This window comes from Sinohyriopsis cumingii, chromosome 15, assembly GCF_028554795.1.
Source record: "Sinohyriopsis cumingii isolate HCF-2022 chromosome 15, ASM2855479v2, whole genome shotgun sequence".
Classification (NCBI taxonomy): domain Eukaryota; kingdom Metazoa; phylum Mollusca; class Bivalvia; order Unionida; family Unionidae; genus Sinohyriopsis; species Sinohyriopsis cumingii.
Genome location: NC_142975.1, coordinates 123452239 through 123467481, shown reverse-complemented (window position 1 = coordinate 123467481; position 15243 = coordinate 123452239). Strand labels below are relative to the sequence as shown.

The 15243-nt window shown below is 34.3% G+C and overlaps 1 protein-coding gene across 3 annotated transcripts in view; it reads right to left on the bottom strand.

Moving 5' to 3' along the window:
* The window catches only part of LOC149782660 (N-acetylglucosamine transporter UNC93A-like), a 29450-nt gene extending 14696 nt beyond the window's left edge, over positions 1 to 14754 (bottom strand). Inside the window, exon 1 of one of the 3 annotated variants that reach the window (XM_089934155.1) lies at positions 14608 to 14754. The gene's annotated coding sequence lies outside the window, so the exon portion shown is untranslated. Of the gene's footprint in view, positions 1 to 6579; positions 6668 to 14526 lie in introns of those variants that run through there. The other 2 variants (XM_089934154.1, XM_089934157.1) reach the window with 2 other exon arrangements.
* Between the last annotated feature and the right edge of the window lie 489 nt (positions 14755 to 15243).

Genomic DNA, 15243 nt, shown 5'->3' with positions numbered 1-15243 from the left:
AACATGGGATAGAAATTCAATAGTACATAAAGGGTCACTGTGACTGCGTTTTATCCGACGCATATAAACAAAAATTACGAATCCTCGTTACTGAAAGAACACGCAAAAAAAGTTAAAAGCGATCTGGCATATTTAACATATGATACAGGAAACGACGCTGGGCAAACACGATTTATAATAATGCATTATGTGGGGTTGTGTGTGATTTATTTTTGTTTAAAAATGTTAAGGAAGAGTCCAGTACTGAATACCGTGTTTGAAACCACAAGAGCTACATTGTTCTCCTGGATTCTAAGGACACAATAGATATTACGATTGAGAACCCAAGCTCAATATGTCTTTTTCGCGGACATGGGGCACGAGCTGACATCTTATCCAAGCATGTTTACAAGAGAGTCGGTTGTATGGTGGATTTGAAATGAAATTTTATCAGATAAAATAGGAGGAAACACAAGTCAGTGTAATTCCATCGACAATAAGCAACTAAGAAATCACAAAGGCGACAATAAAGATATTTTATATATAGTTTCTGAATCAACGAAAATCAAAAATTAAATATATGTTCCGAAGGCCCAAGAATCTGAAATTTAGGGCTCTAAATTCGCATTAGATGCTAAAGCCAGCAACTTTCTTTTGTAATCTTTGGAACTGTCTGTTCATTACTCCAACACAAATGCTAAAATACGAATAACCTGAGCTCACTTACAACAGTCATCATACATAATGATGAAGTGCTGAAAATGCAACTTGAACATAGAGTAGAAGTGAAGTGCCATTTCAGAAAGAAAATCAGATTGTGCTAATAAAAAGCGAGAGGATTTGATAAGCAAAACTAAGACAGGTTTTAGTTTCCTAATATCCTAATACAAGAGAGACAGATTTTGTAGACAACATAATAACAAGTACTATTTCTCTGTTACTATAGATTCAATATTTAGATCTGTATTGATATGAATAGAGGTAAACATGTTTACTTGTATCTGAGTTTAGGACATTTTCTTTTCACTTGGAAATTCATGATCTTGCTCATAACATAGAATGTTTTAGGAAAGAATTTGGCCATCATCCTGGTTCTGTTATTGTTTTGGAGCTTTTAATATTAATGTTCTTTACTGTAAGCTTACAAATTCATATTTTAGCATCAATCTTTACATGAGTGAATTTTAGATGTGCTTCAGTTCATATTTCAGAAGACTTATTTATTTGAATTATTTATTTGAATTACAAAGTGCTCATTAATAAGATTGTCGGACTAAATAATATTTTTGGATTATAGTGAATTCATTCAAGGACATTTTGGATTTGACCCAATAGTTTCTTCACCACATCCATGTTCCTTATGCCGTTTAACTTAACTGATCTGTGCTTGTACATGTAGGCCATAATTGTACTGTCCACCTGTATTTTATGTAGTGGTTAGGTAGGTAGGTAGGTAGAGAGGTTACAGGTATGTATATCAGAGTGCATGCTTCAGTTTTTAAAGTATCGACCGATACAGTTGTTGATACCAAAGCATGGAATAGACCACTCTTCCTTGTCACTAGTGGCGAAAATAGGTAATATGCACCCTTCCACTTCGCATAAAAGTCTAGTTTGATTTTCACAATTTTCACAGTGTTGGGCTATCAGCGAATCAATAATTATGGTAATAGTAATAAATAGAGGAACATTGGCTCACAAAAGCTGGAAATTATTCAACGAGTTTCATAAATGTAACATCAAAGCATCGTCCATTTGAGAATCTTTTAATGACAGTTTTTTTTTATTTCAGTGTAAGTTATTTAGATAGAAAGAAGAACGAACAAGTTGTTGTGCGTACGAAATAGTCCCAAACGAAGTTGAACGAGTATTACCATTTAAAAGTAGATTATATTTTTCTTTTTACAAACTAAAAATCAGAGAACAAGTGTGACCATTTTAAATTTAATAAAAGATGAATCATTTTTGAACGCAGAATGTCCGACGCCTATGATGTCACATTGTTTGAGTACAATAGATTATCCGTGTTTACCATATAGTGTCACCTTCAGAACCAAATGTTACATTGTCTCGATACTAGTGTCAAAAGAGGATTATTGGATGCAAAAATTCCCAGATTTACCATTATGTAATTATGACAGGATATTTGATTTGGAACAATACACTACAGAAAACATAAACAAATTTAATTTTGACTCGTAACTGCATCACATATTTACCGCCTAAGTATGCTGTGTTTGGATGAAGTGCTGTCAAATGAGAGACCAGCTTATTTCCATATTTTTCTGTAAACAGGTGGATTTATTTACTTTACCGTGCTTATATATAGGGTAGACTCCATGTTACAGGTATACAACTCACCTTTACCCCCACACTCGCTATCAACTGAACAATATCCTTCGTTTTACGTGCTGTTATGATATGTTGTACATGGCGTAATGAACCCCTATCGGGGATATTCGGAATATTCAGAAAGACTTGACCTCTTCCCAATTCCCCTTGGGCAGTTGATAGGAAAAATGGCCTCTAAAATGTTCATATTATTTGTAAAAGCAAACCGTTTCAAAGGCGAGGTAAAGAAACTTTTGAACAATCGTAGCCAATCAGTAAGGGAATACAGCGCAGGAATTTCATGGACTTATTTGAACCAATGAGAATCACAATGTGATATTTTAACGGGTTCTAATATCAAGAACAATAAAACAATTAAACTACACAGATTTATTGTAAAGTGAACAGACTATGTGATAAAATCTAGAAGAAGAAGAAGAAGAAGAAGAAGAATGTGGAAAATGGCAATGTAAAGAGATCTACCCACACGCATAATATAGAAAGCTACACTCTGAGGAAGACAAATTATGTGTGATTAAAAGGAACCGAAGTGGTTCAGACTCATTTGACAAGAGAACCAACCAAATACCAGCCAATAATAATAATAATAATAATAATAATAATAATAATAATTACGATCATAACTACGATGGTGATAATGATGTGTTTTGCATTTACTGATTCAGGCTAATGCAGTTATAATCAATTAGGAATCATAAATATGTTTTTATATTGTTAACTGTATAACTCAGATGTGGGCAAACTTTCCAGTGCAAGTGCCGCATACACAAATTTACACCTTGTCGCGGGCCACATAGTTCATTAAGTAAAATAATTAATATTTGAAATAGCAAAAACAAAAGGTTTTTCTAAATAACATCTAATTAATTTTCAGTTGTTAATATGTTGTTAATATTTGAAAACTTAAACTTAAACTTCAAAAGAAGCACATTCATTTGATAAACAGAGTAACATAAACAGAGTCAGTGCGAATGATGACTTGTTCCTAGGCCGCATGAAAACCCTTTGCGGGCCGCATGAAAGCCCTTAGCGGGCCGCATGCGGCCCGCGGGCCGTAGTTTGCCCACCCCTGGACTATAACTCGTTATGATATCAGAGAATACTTTAAAACAGTTTTAAGATAAATATATTACAATATTAATTATATATTATAATATTAATATCACAAAACTTTAAGAAAACAAATGACTAAATGCGAGGAGAAATAAGTACAATATTAATCTACCTGTCTTTCGATGGATGAAAATGGAGTAGACAATAACGTTCTGGAAACCACGTGATTGTTAAAACAGACAAGCAAGCTGACGAATAGATGGATGGATAGATACACAGATGCATTAAATTTGCATATATTTCACAAATATTGATCTGATTTTTCTTCGAACTCAGATATACCGCTAATCAAAGATTGCGCCATACACGATGCAATTCTGTGATTCTTTTATTTCAACCCTTTGCAAACAAATTTAAACTGCATTAAGTAGTGAGGATAATGAGATTAGTGAAGTTAGTTAATCAGATTAGTATGCTGTTTGTCAATGTATCCTGAGTGGGCTTGACTGTTTACACGGAAGTGCTATCATACACGAGAGAAGTGATGTAACACCTGTTAAGTGGTCTCTGTTACTCTCATTAAATTGGTATCGTGATAATACTCACGTAGCGTGTATACCCCACTGGTGACAGTTGTGCATTTTTCTCATACGTTTGTACGGTCATGGTGGTTAAAATTTAAAACATATTTTTAAGGAAGAAAATCTATCGTGTGAAAATGTAACTGTGAATCTCGGGACTTTTACAAAAGTAGGCCTAGATTTTGTAACCAGCGAAATTTTCTTTTCATGTAATGTAATCTCATATTCTCGAACATGTATTATACATTATTTGCCTTTGAAAACTATCACGTCATGTCAAGGCCGACTAACACTGGAAAACTGTTATACATTTCAAATGTATATTTGCAATTTGAAGGCAATCTCTATATTTATATTATAAACTACATTTTACTACTTCTGTCATCTGTATTCAGCCCAGTATAGCTGTGTGTTATGTGTCAGCCCAGTATAGCTGTGTGTTATGTGTTAGCCCAGTATAGCTGTGTGTTATGTGTCAGCCTAGTATAGCTGTGTTATGTGTCAGCCGAGTATAGCTGTATGTTATGTGTCAGCCGAGTGTAACTGTGTGTTATGTGTCAGCCTAGTGTAGCTGTATGTTATGTGTCAGCCCAGTACAGCTGTTTGTTATGTGTCAGTGAAGCAGTGCCGGCTCTTCTACTAAGTCGTTTTAAGTCATGAAACTAAGAAAATAAGCTAGTATAACGTGTGGATGTATGTGGTCAGCCATTACGTTCTACAGATGTAGGCTAAAGCATGTTTAGAAGTGAAATCCAGGGGTTGGGGCAAGCCCGCCACCCACTTGCCCTTGTGTGCCGGCGCCCATTGTCCGTTTAAGATTCTTTTTCTCAATAAAGTTGTGTTCTGTTCTGTTCGTTTGTGAGAACGAATACAAAACATTCCGTAATATTCGAGCAGGTAAAGTTTCTCGTCGTATTTTGTTTGTTATGATAATTTTCACAGGTGTAGTAATGCAAATCGATAGAAAAAGACACGTTATATAAATTTAACCTTCATGAAGCAAGTATTTATTTTGGTTTGCCAATTACACAAATGTAAACAGGTGCAAATCGATATTCGATTAGCGATGCTTGTTTACGTTCTATAAAACCTATGAAGAAATTGGCGGTATTCGTCCTGAACTAAATATATCAGGTTAGAAATAAAAAGGCTATCACACGAACCTTATGTGCAACAGCGATATGCCAGACGCGTTCGGGATGCCATCGATATTATATGGAAATGATTTAGCAAGTTTGCCTCTCTAATAAAAAGTAACCTCTCCTAAAGTAACTTACTTTAAAAGCCAAATTTTCTCAACAATTTACCGAGTTTTTTTTATATTTCTCAATAATTAACAATAACACAAAAAGCTTTACGAATGGTCTGTATGGTTACACTAAAATTCTTAATTTCATTGATAATATTTTTGTAGTTACCGTTTTACTTTAGTTTTAGTTCTTTTTCGTTAGAATTCATTGATTTGCGCTTCATGTACTTGAACGAATTATCGTTTAATTCTGTTTTTATTGCCATTAGTTTTCGACGATTATGTATATTCTTCTATAGCTGTTTTTCATCCGGAGTTACCAGCTATGACCGTTTTACCTGGAGAGAAGTACATCAGTACAGCAAATGGCTTACATGCATGTGACATCACATTTCTAAAATAACTTTTTTTTTTTGGTAGTTTTATTTTAGTGTGCTCCGAGAATATGAAAAGTGTTAAAACTGCACCACGTTTAGGTAACCATCATTACTAAATATCTCGATGCAGCTTTTAGATAAATTATATGAAAGTTCAAAAACTAACTCTGACGTAAATGTTATCAATCATTATTTGCCAGGAAGAGGATATATCGTGTTTGACATAGTATACTCTGCCACATCAGTGTAGTGTTTAATGTTATTTTTTAAATAAATCTAAGAGCTATGGAGTGATACTATCAATCACATAGTTATTTTATTAAGTAACTTGAGTGACTCAATCGCAAAACTATTTCATCCAGCTATATGTTTAAATATCCCATAGATATATGAAGTTGACTTCCAATATTACTTTGACCGGATAGTTTCTTCAGACCATATATGACGAAATGATATTTGTCATTTTAATTTCCAGAACCTTATTCTCGTCTAAATATACTGCAAAAATTAAAATTAACATTAAATCGAAATATCAAAACAAATTTTATGACATTGTCAAAATTATGCTTAAGACAAAGTTAAACATCTTTTCCCCGTACTTGTACTTATTTAGATTGATATAATCTCTTGTATAGTAATCGTCGAGTCGGAATAAGAGAAAACGAGGATATCCTAAACAGTAATCCTCAACTGCAAGCAGAGAAAACAAATACATCTTATATGGTGACCCCCGAGTAACAATCTCAGTAAACGAGGATATCCTAAGCGGTAATCCTCAATTGACAAACAGAGAAAGCAAATAAATCGTATATGGTAATCCTTGATTACAATCAGAGAAACAGTGGTTATCCTAAAACATTATCCTCAACTGACATTTGAAAAGAAGAGAAAGCAAATACATCATGTATGGTAATCCTTGAATAACAACCAGAGCAAACGAGGACATTATAAAAGTCTGAGATTTCCCGATTAATAGCCAAATATTTACTATTTCAGCCATCTTGTTCCTCGTGACTTCTTCACAATGTTAATATTCCTTTTTTGGTCCTGTCTTCGTATAGAACTAAGCAGGATATCTGCAAGGAATGGTTTGGATTCATTTGTATTTATAAGCTTGCCGTGCTCTTAATTTTAAACCACGGTTTATTTGTCATGTGCTATCATTATTAAAACATCAAGGCAGGTATGGATGGGTTTAGTGACAACACATTGATATTCAAATTTACCTTATTATCCAGGTATGGTCGATACAAACACACATGCAGTGACATATTCTAACACACACACACACACACACACACACATCCTTCTATCCACCCTCACCCATCTCAATACAATATATGAAGTCTCAATTATCAAACTCGGTTAACTCATGCTTCTATATCTTATGAACGCTTAGAAATCAGTCTTGTACCTAATGTCCTTGGACAGATACGGCGATATATGTGTCTATATTTATGTCATTTGTTACTACATGAAATGTTTGTCTTGCATGTACATTTCATTCGCATAGATTCACCTACTCCAAGATAACAGTAACTTATATACTGCATCGCTAATGTTTCAGTTTTTGAATGTAAGGTATTTTTTTTTTTGTTTGGAGATGTATTAATAAAAGCATGTTAGGAACGTTCTTCCAAGCCATTGTTCATTACATCAACTTTGGATCTCTTGAAATACTTGAAATAAATATGCTTAAAAATACAAATGTTCAAGATCTTTATAAAAGCTCCAACTTGTTTGTTTATTGCTTTTAATATCATATTAATGACTTGTACCTTTTGATCATAAAGGTGACTATAAAACATATATTCACTTTTATGATCAAAACGTTTACGAAACGATCAAGGACTTGTACCGATAGGCATAGATGCCTTGAAAAAAGTGTGTGTGTGTGTGTGTGTGTGTGATTTGGATTTTTAACGTAGCTTTAACAATTTTTCAGTCATATCACTACGATGTCTGCGGTGTGGCAGTTTATACTGATGCCTAGCAATGGGGCATCATGTTGCAGACATGTTGCATGATGTCCCACCCAGTCACATTATCCTGACATCAGTCTTTGTTAGGACTCGGCCGGGGATCGAACCCACGACCTCGTGGACGCTCTAACCACTAGGCCATCGGAGCGGTCCTTGAGGAAAGTAACAAGGCGGATAAGAATAAGTGGATTGTGGAAAATACCCAGGGCCGCTACGTATGGATAGGAAAAGACCGAGATTACATAAAATGGGTAGATCGACGAAAAGTAGCGACTCTGCTGAGAAATAACAATAAAAAGTTTCTGTAATAATACACTTTTGCAATCTCGGTCCGTTTTATGTGCATTTACACACTTATTAGAAGGTTGAGTGTCCAACAGTATCTGCATATATTTAAGAAACGGGGTGGGTATTAGATAAAAACAGGACTGTATGAAACATTCCTTACTTTATCGGAAACCAGGAACCTTTCAGGAAATACAGTGGAAGGAATGTAAATATTTCAAGATTCATATGTCGATAGTGCAATTTCCGCATATATTTTTTTTTATTTAATATTTTCATTCTGAAGACAATTTTCTAACATCAGTTTTAGTTTTGATATCCTATCGACTGTGACCATCATTCGTTAGGTAAACAAAAATTGATTACATTTGTAGGCGAGAATTTAACTCAATAAACTTGTACGAATTGTCTGTAATATCAGTGATAGTGTTTCTATGGTTATATAGATAATTTATCTACATGAATACGTCAGCAACTTTCGTTCATCTTTATAGCACAAAGGACACACGTTATGAGCAATAATATATTATATGTCGCTAAATAATTATAAAGTCAGTTTGTGACACCGCTATGACAAGGATATATTGGGATATACGTTATTCTTATAGCGCTGAGCATCCCGGGCATTCCTATGGAAAGAAATTCCGTACGGTATAGTAAGGTCCGTACGGTATAGTAAGGTCCGTACGGTATAGTAAGGTCCGTAAGGTATAGTAAAGAATAACGTATAGTACAGTAACATCGAGTACATTAATTGAAGAAGCACACACAAATTATATAGGCGATTTGATATATTTTTATAGAAAACAAGGGGAAAACACGGGGTAACACATGATGTGGTGCGATGTAAACTGTGGGACAATGCATAATTCACTTTTGATTCCAATTAATTGTTTAACTGGGGTCGGGATTGAACATCTTGCTCGAAGTAGCAAGCGCTAAATTGTTGTTCTTTAATTATGTGATACTATGAATCTAACGGTCGAGAAGCCAGGCCGAATATGTCTTTTTCTCGCTACCCTGGGAAACAAGCCAACATTTCGCCAATGCATTCTTGTAGCGACTGGGGTGACCAGTGCTTGCAGTCACAGGGTTGTGGAGTGGAGGTGAAGTGGGTTATTCAAATCACATGGCAAGAAGCAAGAGCCGGGGTAAATAACCAACCGAGAAAATAAAAAGAAAGTGGAGTCTAGTAGTTGAAAAGATTGTGTACCAACCGAACATCAGAGTTGACGACTGTATTGTGAAGGCAGAACTATCCAAATTCAGGATTCCTTGATTTGGTCGATGTATTAAAGCTAGGAATGTATATTCGCAATTCAACCACGAAAGTAAAGACCCAAACAGCCTGAGTTCATTCAGGGAAGTGCTCTTTGACGTTGAAGTACAATATTATGTTATGTGTGTTTAAAGTACTGCGGCTATGAAATGACTACAGATTTCAATTTGGTTCACGGCTATGTACATACAAATGAGAGAGTGTTCCGTTATAGACAAACATAATACCCAAGTGCTGAAATTACAACTTGATTGTCGAGTGAAACTGAGGCATAAATTATTAGAGAAATCTGAATTACATCAATAAAAATCTCGATGATTTGATAAGCGGAGCCAAGAGTTTTTTTTTTAGTGTACTAACACGCGAGGGAAATGGATGTACTACAGTGTTCATATTTCTACCTAGAAGTGTTGTGGTTTGTTTTTTCTTTCTCTGGTCTATAGAAGGATCATAGCCAATTTGTAACTCGATATTGTCTTTTATCGGCCAATCAGAAGCCACATTTCCAACGAGAGGATTTTGTGTTATCTAGCCCTAGGTAACAAAACCAAAAAAAAAAACCAACACAAAACAGTTGATGAATCGTCAAAAGTGTGGTGTCTTCTATCCTAGTTTCACAAGAGTAACAGATCAAGCAAACCATAAAGATAACAAAATTGTTTATTGTCGCTGATACATTGAAACTGAAGATCAATGAGTGTGCAGACGTCGGTGGAAATGTTTGAGATCTTTCAGATGTTTTATTGTCTCATCGTTTACAAAATTATAAAGCGAAATAAAAGATCCGTATAAGAACCTGATCCCTGACTGAAACAATGCCTAAACAGTATTTTGTTACATCAACCGAAATCTAAAATAGTGTGGCCTCTTTTACATTTGTATATTGAATAGAAACACTAAACACTAAACATCGATGAGCTTAATTTACCCAAAGCATGGTAAAGTATATGACTGAAGTTTAAATTTAGATCCCAGTCAGTTCTTGCTTAAATTATTTAGAGAAAGAACGCTATCAGTTCTATAACGTAAAGATTAAGAGTTTGAATCCATATTTCATTGTAGAGTTGAGTTTATTACGAAAATTTTAAAATCTCAGTGATGCATACAATAGGATAACGCATGTACGCGTGCGTGCATATATATTTAAACATGCATCGCTAGTTATGGTACCACTCTGGTACCAACATTATAATCTTTAACCTTCATATTAAGAATGCCGGGTAGATGAACTATACGTAATAACCTATTTGTACGATACATATGAACAACATAATGTAACGTTAATGCTTGATATTAAATACCAACAGTCAAAAGAACGTATCTATTTCAACCATTATTTATTCGCCTGAACAATATCCCTATACTCGTTGATCTTAACTAGTATGTATACAAAGGCTGTAATTGCACTGACCACGTGCATTTTCTTGTATGTTGTTTGTGAGTTAGGTAGGTACGTACGTATACAATAAGGCACGCTACAATTTAGAAAAACATCGACGATATAGTTGTTGATACCAGACTCAAAGCAGGAAGTAGACGAAAATAGATGTATTACTAATGAAAATAAAATGTAACACACCTCACTTTGCTTGGCGTATAAAGCTAGTTTAAATTTTGTAGTATTAAGCAATCAGACAAATGTAGGTACGTACGTACGTAGGTACGGTAGGTAGGTAGGTAGGTATGTATGTATTAAATCATGCATGCATGGATGTATGTATGTATTCAATCATGCATCTCTCTTTATGGCACAAATCTGGCACTGACATTATTATCTTTAAACTTACTGTTAAGCATGGTCTTTGATAAACTAAGTACAGGTAATGACCGGTCTTTTACAGTGCAGCTAATGACAAAATGAGCAGAATGCAAAGTTAATGGATGACATTCATATGCTAATCAACAGAGTCAATCATTTTGTCCCATCTTCACTTCATCCATATATCGATACCTGTTGAACTTAACTCGTCTGTGTCCACCTGCATTGTCGTACAAAATCTATATAAGACTACGTAAGTAGTCTGTGCTCAACACAAAATAAAACTAGCCAAATACCAGCTGTGTAATAATAATAATAATAATGATAAGAAGATGATATACGATGACTATTATGATGATAAGTACGGCGACTACGTTTTTGTATTTTATATTTGCTGATTCAGATCGATGTAGTTCTAATCACGTGAGGACCAAGAACTTTGCTATCGAGATGTTACTATATAACTCGTTATGCGATCAGTCAATACTTAAACATTTTAAAGTTAGAAAAATAAACTGTTAATGTCGCCAAATATTATGAAAGTCAATGATCCTGAATACAAAGAAAAATGATTACAATGTTGATATATATGTCAGACGATGATTAATACTACAGTATCTTTTTCAGTATCGTGTGTAGGAATGGATGTTAACACGGACACGTTATCATGAAGAGATATATGATGTAACCTTTGCTACATTATCTTCCTTCCTGGATTCGATATCGTGGTAATACGTAGTGTGTCAGTTCTAACTTTATATATCGACAACACACGACGACTGTTGGTATCTGTGCTGCTGCTGCTGATACTGAACTGGGTCAAGTGTAGTAAATGTCGAAGCTTTAAGCTTGCAAATATTCTTCAAGAACCAAGATTTGAACCTTCTTGTTGTATTGTACCAATGAACACTAAAAGAAAGGTCAGTGTCAGTAAGCACAATTACAGGCCCATGACAACTGTTGAGTACGGTGGTTACAATTGGGCGAAAGTAAGGAAAATAGGTGTGGAAAGAGATACGTGTAATTTGAAAAAAACATAAATTTCCTTATTCATTCATCATCTATATTAAAGACAGATACTCTAACATGCCTACATGTAGATACGTCTTAGCAAGTTAGAACATAGAAACTTGATTATCTGTGGTAACTCATTTAGATACGTCTTAGCAAGTTAGAACATAGAAACTAGATTAACTGTGGTAACTCATGTAGATACGTCTTGACAAGTTAGAACACAGAAACTAGATTAACTGTGGTAACTCGTGTAGATACGTCGTGGCACGTTAAAACATAGAAACTAGATTAAATGTGGTAACTCAATGTAGGTAGGTTTTGGCAAGTTAGAACACAGAAACTAGATTAACTGTGGTAACTCGTGTAAATACGTCTTGTCAAGTTAGAATATAGAAACTAGATTAACTGTGGTAACTCGTGTAGATACGTCGTGGCACGTTAAAACATAGAAACTAGATTAAATGTGGTAACTCAATGTAGGTAGGTCTTGGCAAGTTAGAACACAGAAACTAGATTAACTGTGGTAACTCGTGTAAATACGTCTTGTCAAGTTAGAATATAGAAACTAGATTAACTGTGGTAACTCATGTACACAATTTTTGGCAAGTTAGGTCGTAACAGTTGGATTAATGGTACTAACGTACTAACTCATATCTACTGAAAATGGCAAAATATTAATAATAATTTTTTGTCCTTATTATTTCTGTTTTGACTATCTTCTAGATTCAATACTGGGGCAAATACAAAATTACCAAATATGTTGCCCTCCTTACACCAATACCTGCCTCTCCCACTATCATATATATATATATATATATATATATATATATATATATATATATATATATATATATATATATATATATATAATGTAGATAAATGTTTAGCTAAAAGACCTTTGACTGAAAAGTAAAACAACCTATATCAATGTCTGTAGACATGGATTCTGATTGATCCATGATTATTGCATCTTTCATGCACGACTTTTACCATCATACATGTTATATTTCTTTAGAACAGGTGATCAGAGGTATAAACTTAACCAAGCTTCCTCTAGCGTTTTTGTCTTAATAAGATGTCAGACTTCTCATGAACTACATCAATACGAATAATCATAGGCTGCTTATTATGTTTTATTTATTCTCCCTCTGACGGATTTTTGAACACTTTTTTAATACAATTTCTATGACGATGATGTGCAAAAACATATTTTTGAAAATCAACTGTTGAGATTGGGAACACTTATTTTTATGCATTGAATTGTTCCCAAGCAGTAAGTGTGTATAATTTCCACTGTAATCATCACTTCAAACAACAGCCCCTAAACACAGCTTGTGCGTGTTTTGCTTTCGGTACATCGATTTGAAACAGCCCGGTCTTCAACAAAAACATTTCATATGTATTGTGGATGACAGTCATAATTTACGTCTGCACCAACTAAGGTTTAAATAGTTTTTGCTATCCAAAGAAAATATTTTTTAAACGGAAAAAAGCATGCATCAATACATCTATCAGTGTCCATATTAGACCTTTGTGCATTAACTTGCCTCCTGAGGTCATATTGATAATGATAAATGTTGTCAACTACCACCTTGTCGAATATACATGTCATTTATGACAAATTTGGCCTGACAATGTCTCTCAAAAGCTTTTATTATCATGGCCTGTATAACAGTATGTCTCTAACATTGTTTATTCTTTAATGTGGCACTCAAAGGGCTCGGTCCAGATTTGCATACATAGTGGTGCGAATTTACAAACTTACAAGTACGACTGTGTATACATCCCTCGCACGTCCTGACCCTGATATGCCATGTCATGAAATACAGTTATTACACGCTTGGAATTGTTTCACTTCATCTTCGCTATATTATGATATCCGGTTTTAACCAGATCATTCATGTAGCCAGCAATGTTGTATTTTCCTTATATTTTTATTTGCTCTTTTTGCAGCAAATTCATGAAAACTAACAACTTTGCGGCTCAGCAGTGAAGGTGTTGTCATTAAAAACAGATTATTGATAACTTGAACAGATATATAGTGAAAACAAGCAAACGCTTTTAACAAGGAGTCAAACCTTGCTAAATATCCATTCCATTATGGCTGAGACAAATATTACCGAGGTATACAGAGTATCGACCTCGCTTTTTATTTAAAAACAAACAAACAAAAATGTTCCTTTTAAATCACTAGTTGAAACGCACGCTGACGGAAGCTTCACTTTGCACCTGTATAAATATATTGTTATGTGAAAGTTAGAAAGGGGAGGGGACAATGAGAGAAAGAGTATGAGTTGTCCAAGACCTTTCACATCAATGTCAAGCCGGTTTGGATACCGCGTTGTTTTTCTTCGGCAACGCACTTTATTGACATTGCACAGAAACACTAATAAAAACAACAAGTCAAGGCATCCTTAAGCGGGCTTTACCAATTCAAACTTGAAATGTTGTCGTGCGTTTCTTATATAAAATGACAAATATTTTTCAGTTAATTGATGAACTGGTCAGGCATTGTAAAAACATAATGGAAGAATGGTGTCTGACATTATCCGAAAGTTGATTAATTAGGTGTGCGCTGTAACATCTATTTAGCAATGCTTTGTGAAGTTAACTTACCTTGCAATACGAAGACTCTTTCGTCTCAGTGGTGTACCTACAGTTTATGAACAAAGGTTTACTAAGATATGATAATCTTACCTGTGAAGTTACATATGAGTTACGTGCAGTCGTCTTTATGTTTACATCACCCACTGTAAATGACAGTCTTAACCCCGCCTTGTTCGTATATACCTATCTACCTTGTTGTAAGGTAGATTATACACTCATAACATTCGTACATTTGCATGTACTTTCTCTTCATTGAGAGAAGAATACATGTTTGAATCATCGCGATCGGATGTTTCAAGTTTTATAGGCAATCTAAATTCGTATCCATTTCACGTGAATACATTCTGGTATTGTTTTTGCTCAGTCAGTTTTTATCACATTGGTTTACTATATATAGATATCTTTACTTTTTTTTCATTGATGTTAATATATGAAAATAGAATTATTCTTTGCAAACATTTTATTATATAATTTCAGTTTATTCACTCTATGTTTTGAAAATCAAGATTTTTTATATCTTTTTACAGTTTCTGAATTGTATGGATGTCAGATTTAGGTCAACATTATCAACATCGAAATTAGGAAGAGCTGTGGTGAACATAAAGTTTAAACAGCAACCAGTTATTCATTAAATCAATTCTGGAAAAATATAATGTAATAAGTCAATACATATAGAATACAACGTCAGTGTGATCTAATACAAGATTTTTAAGTTAGGGTTAGGAA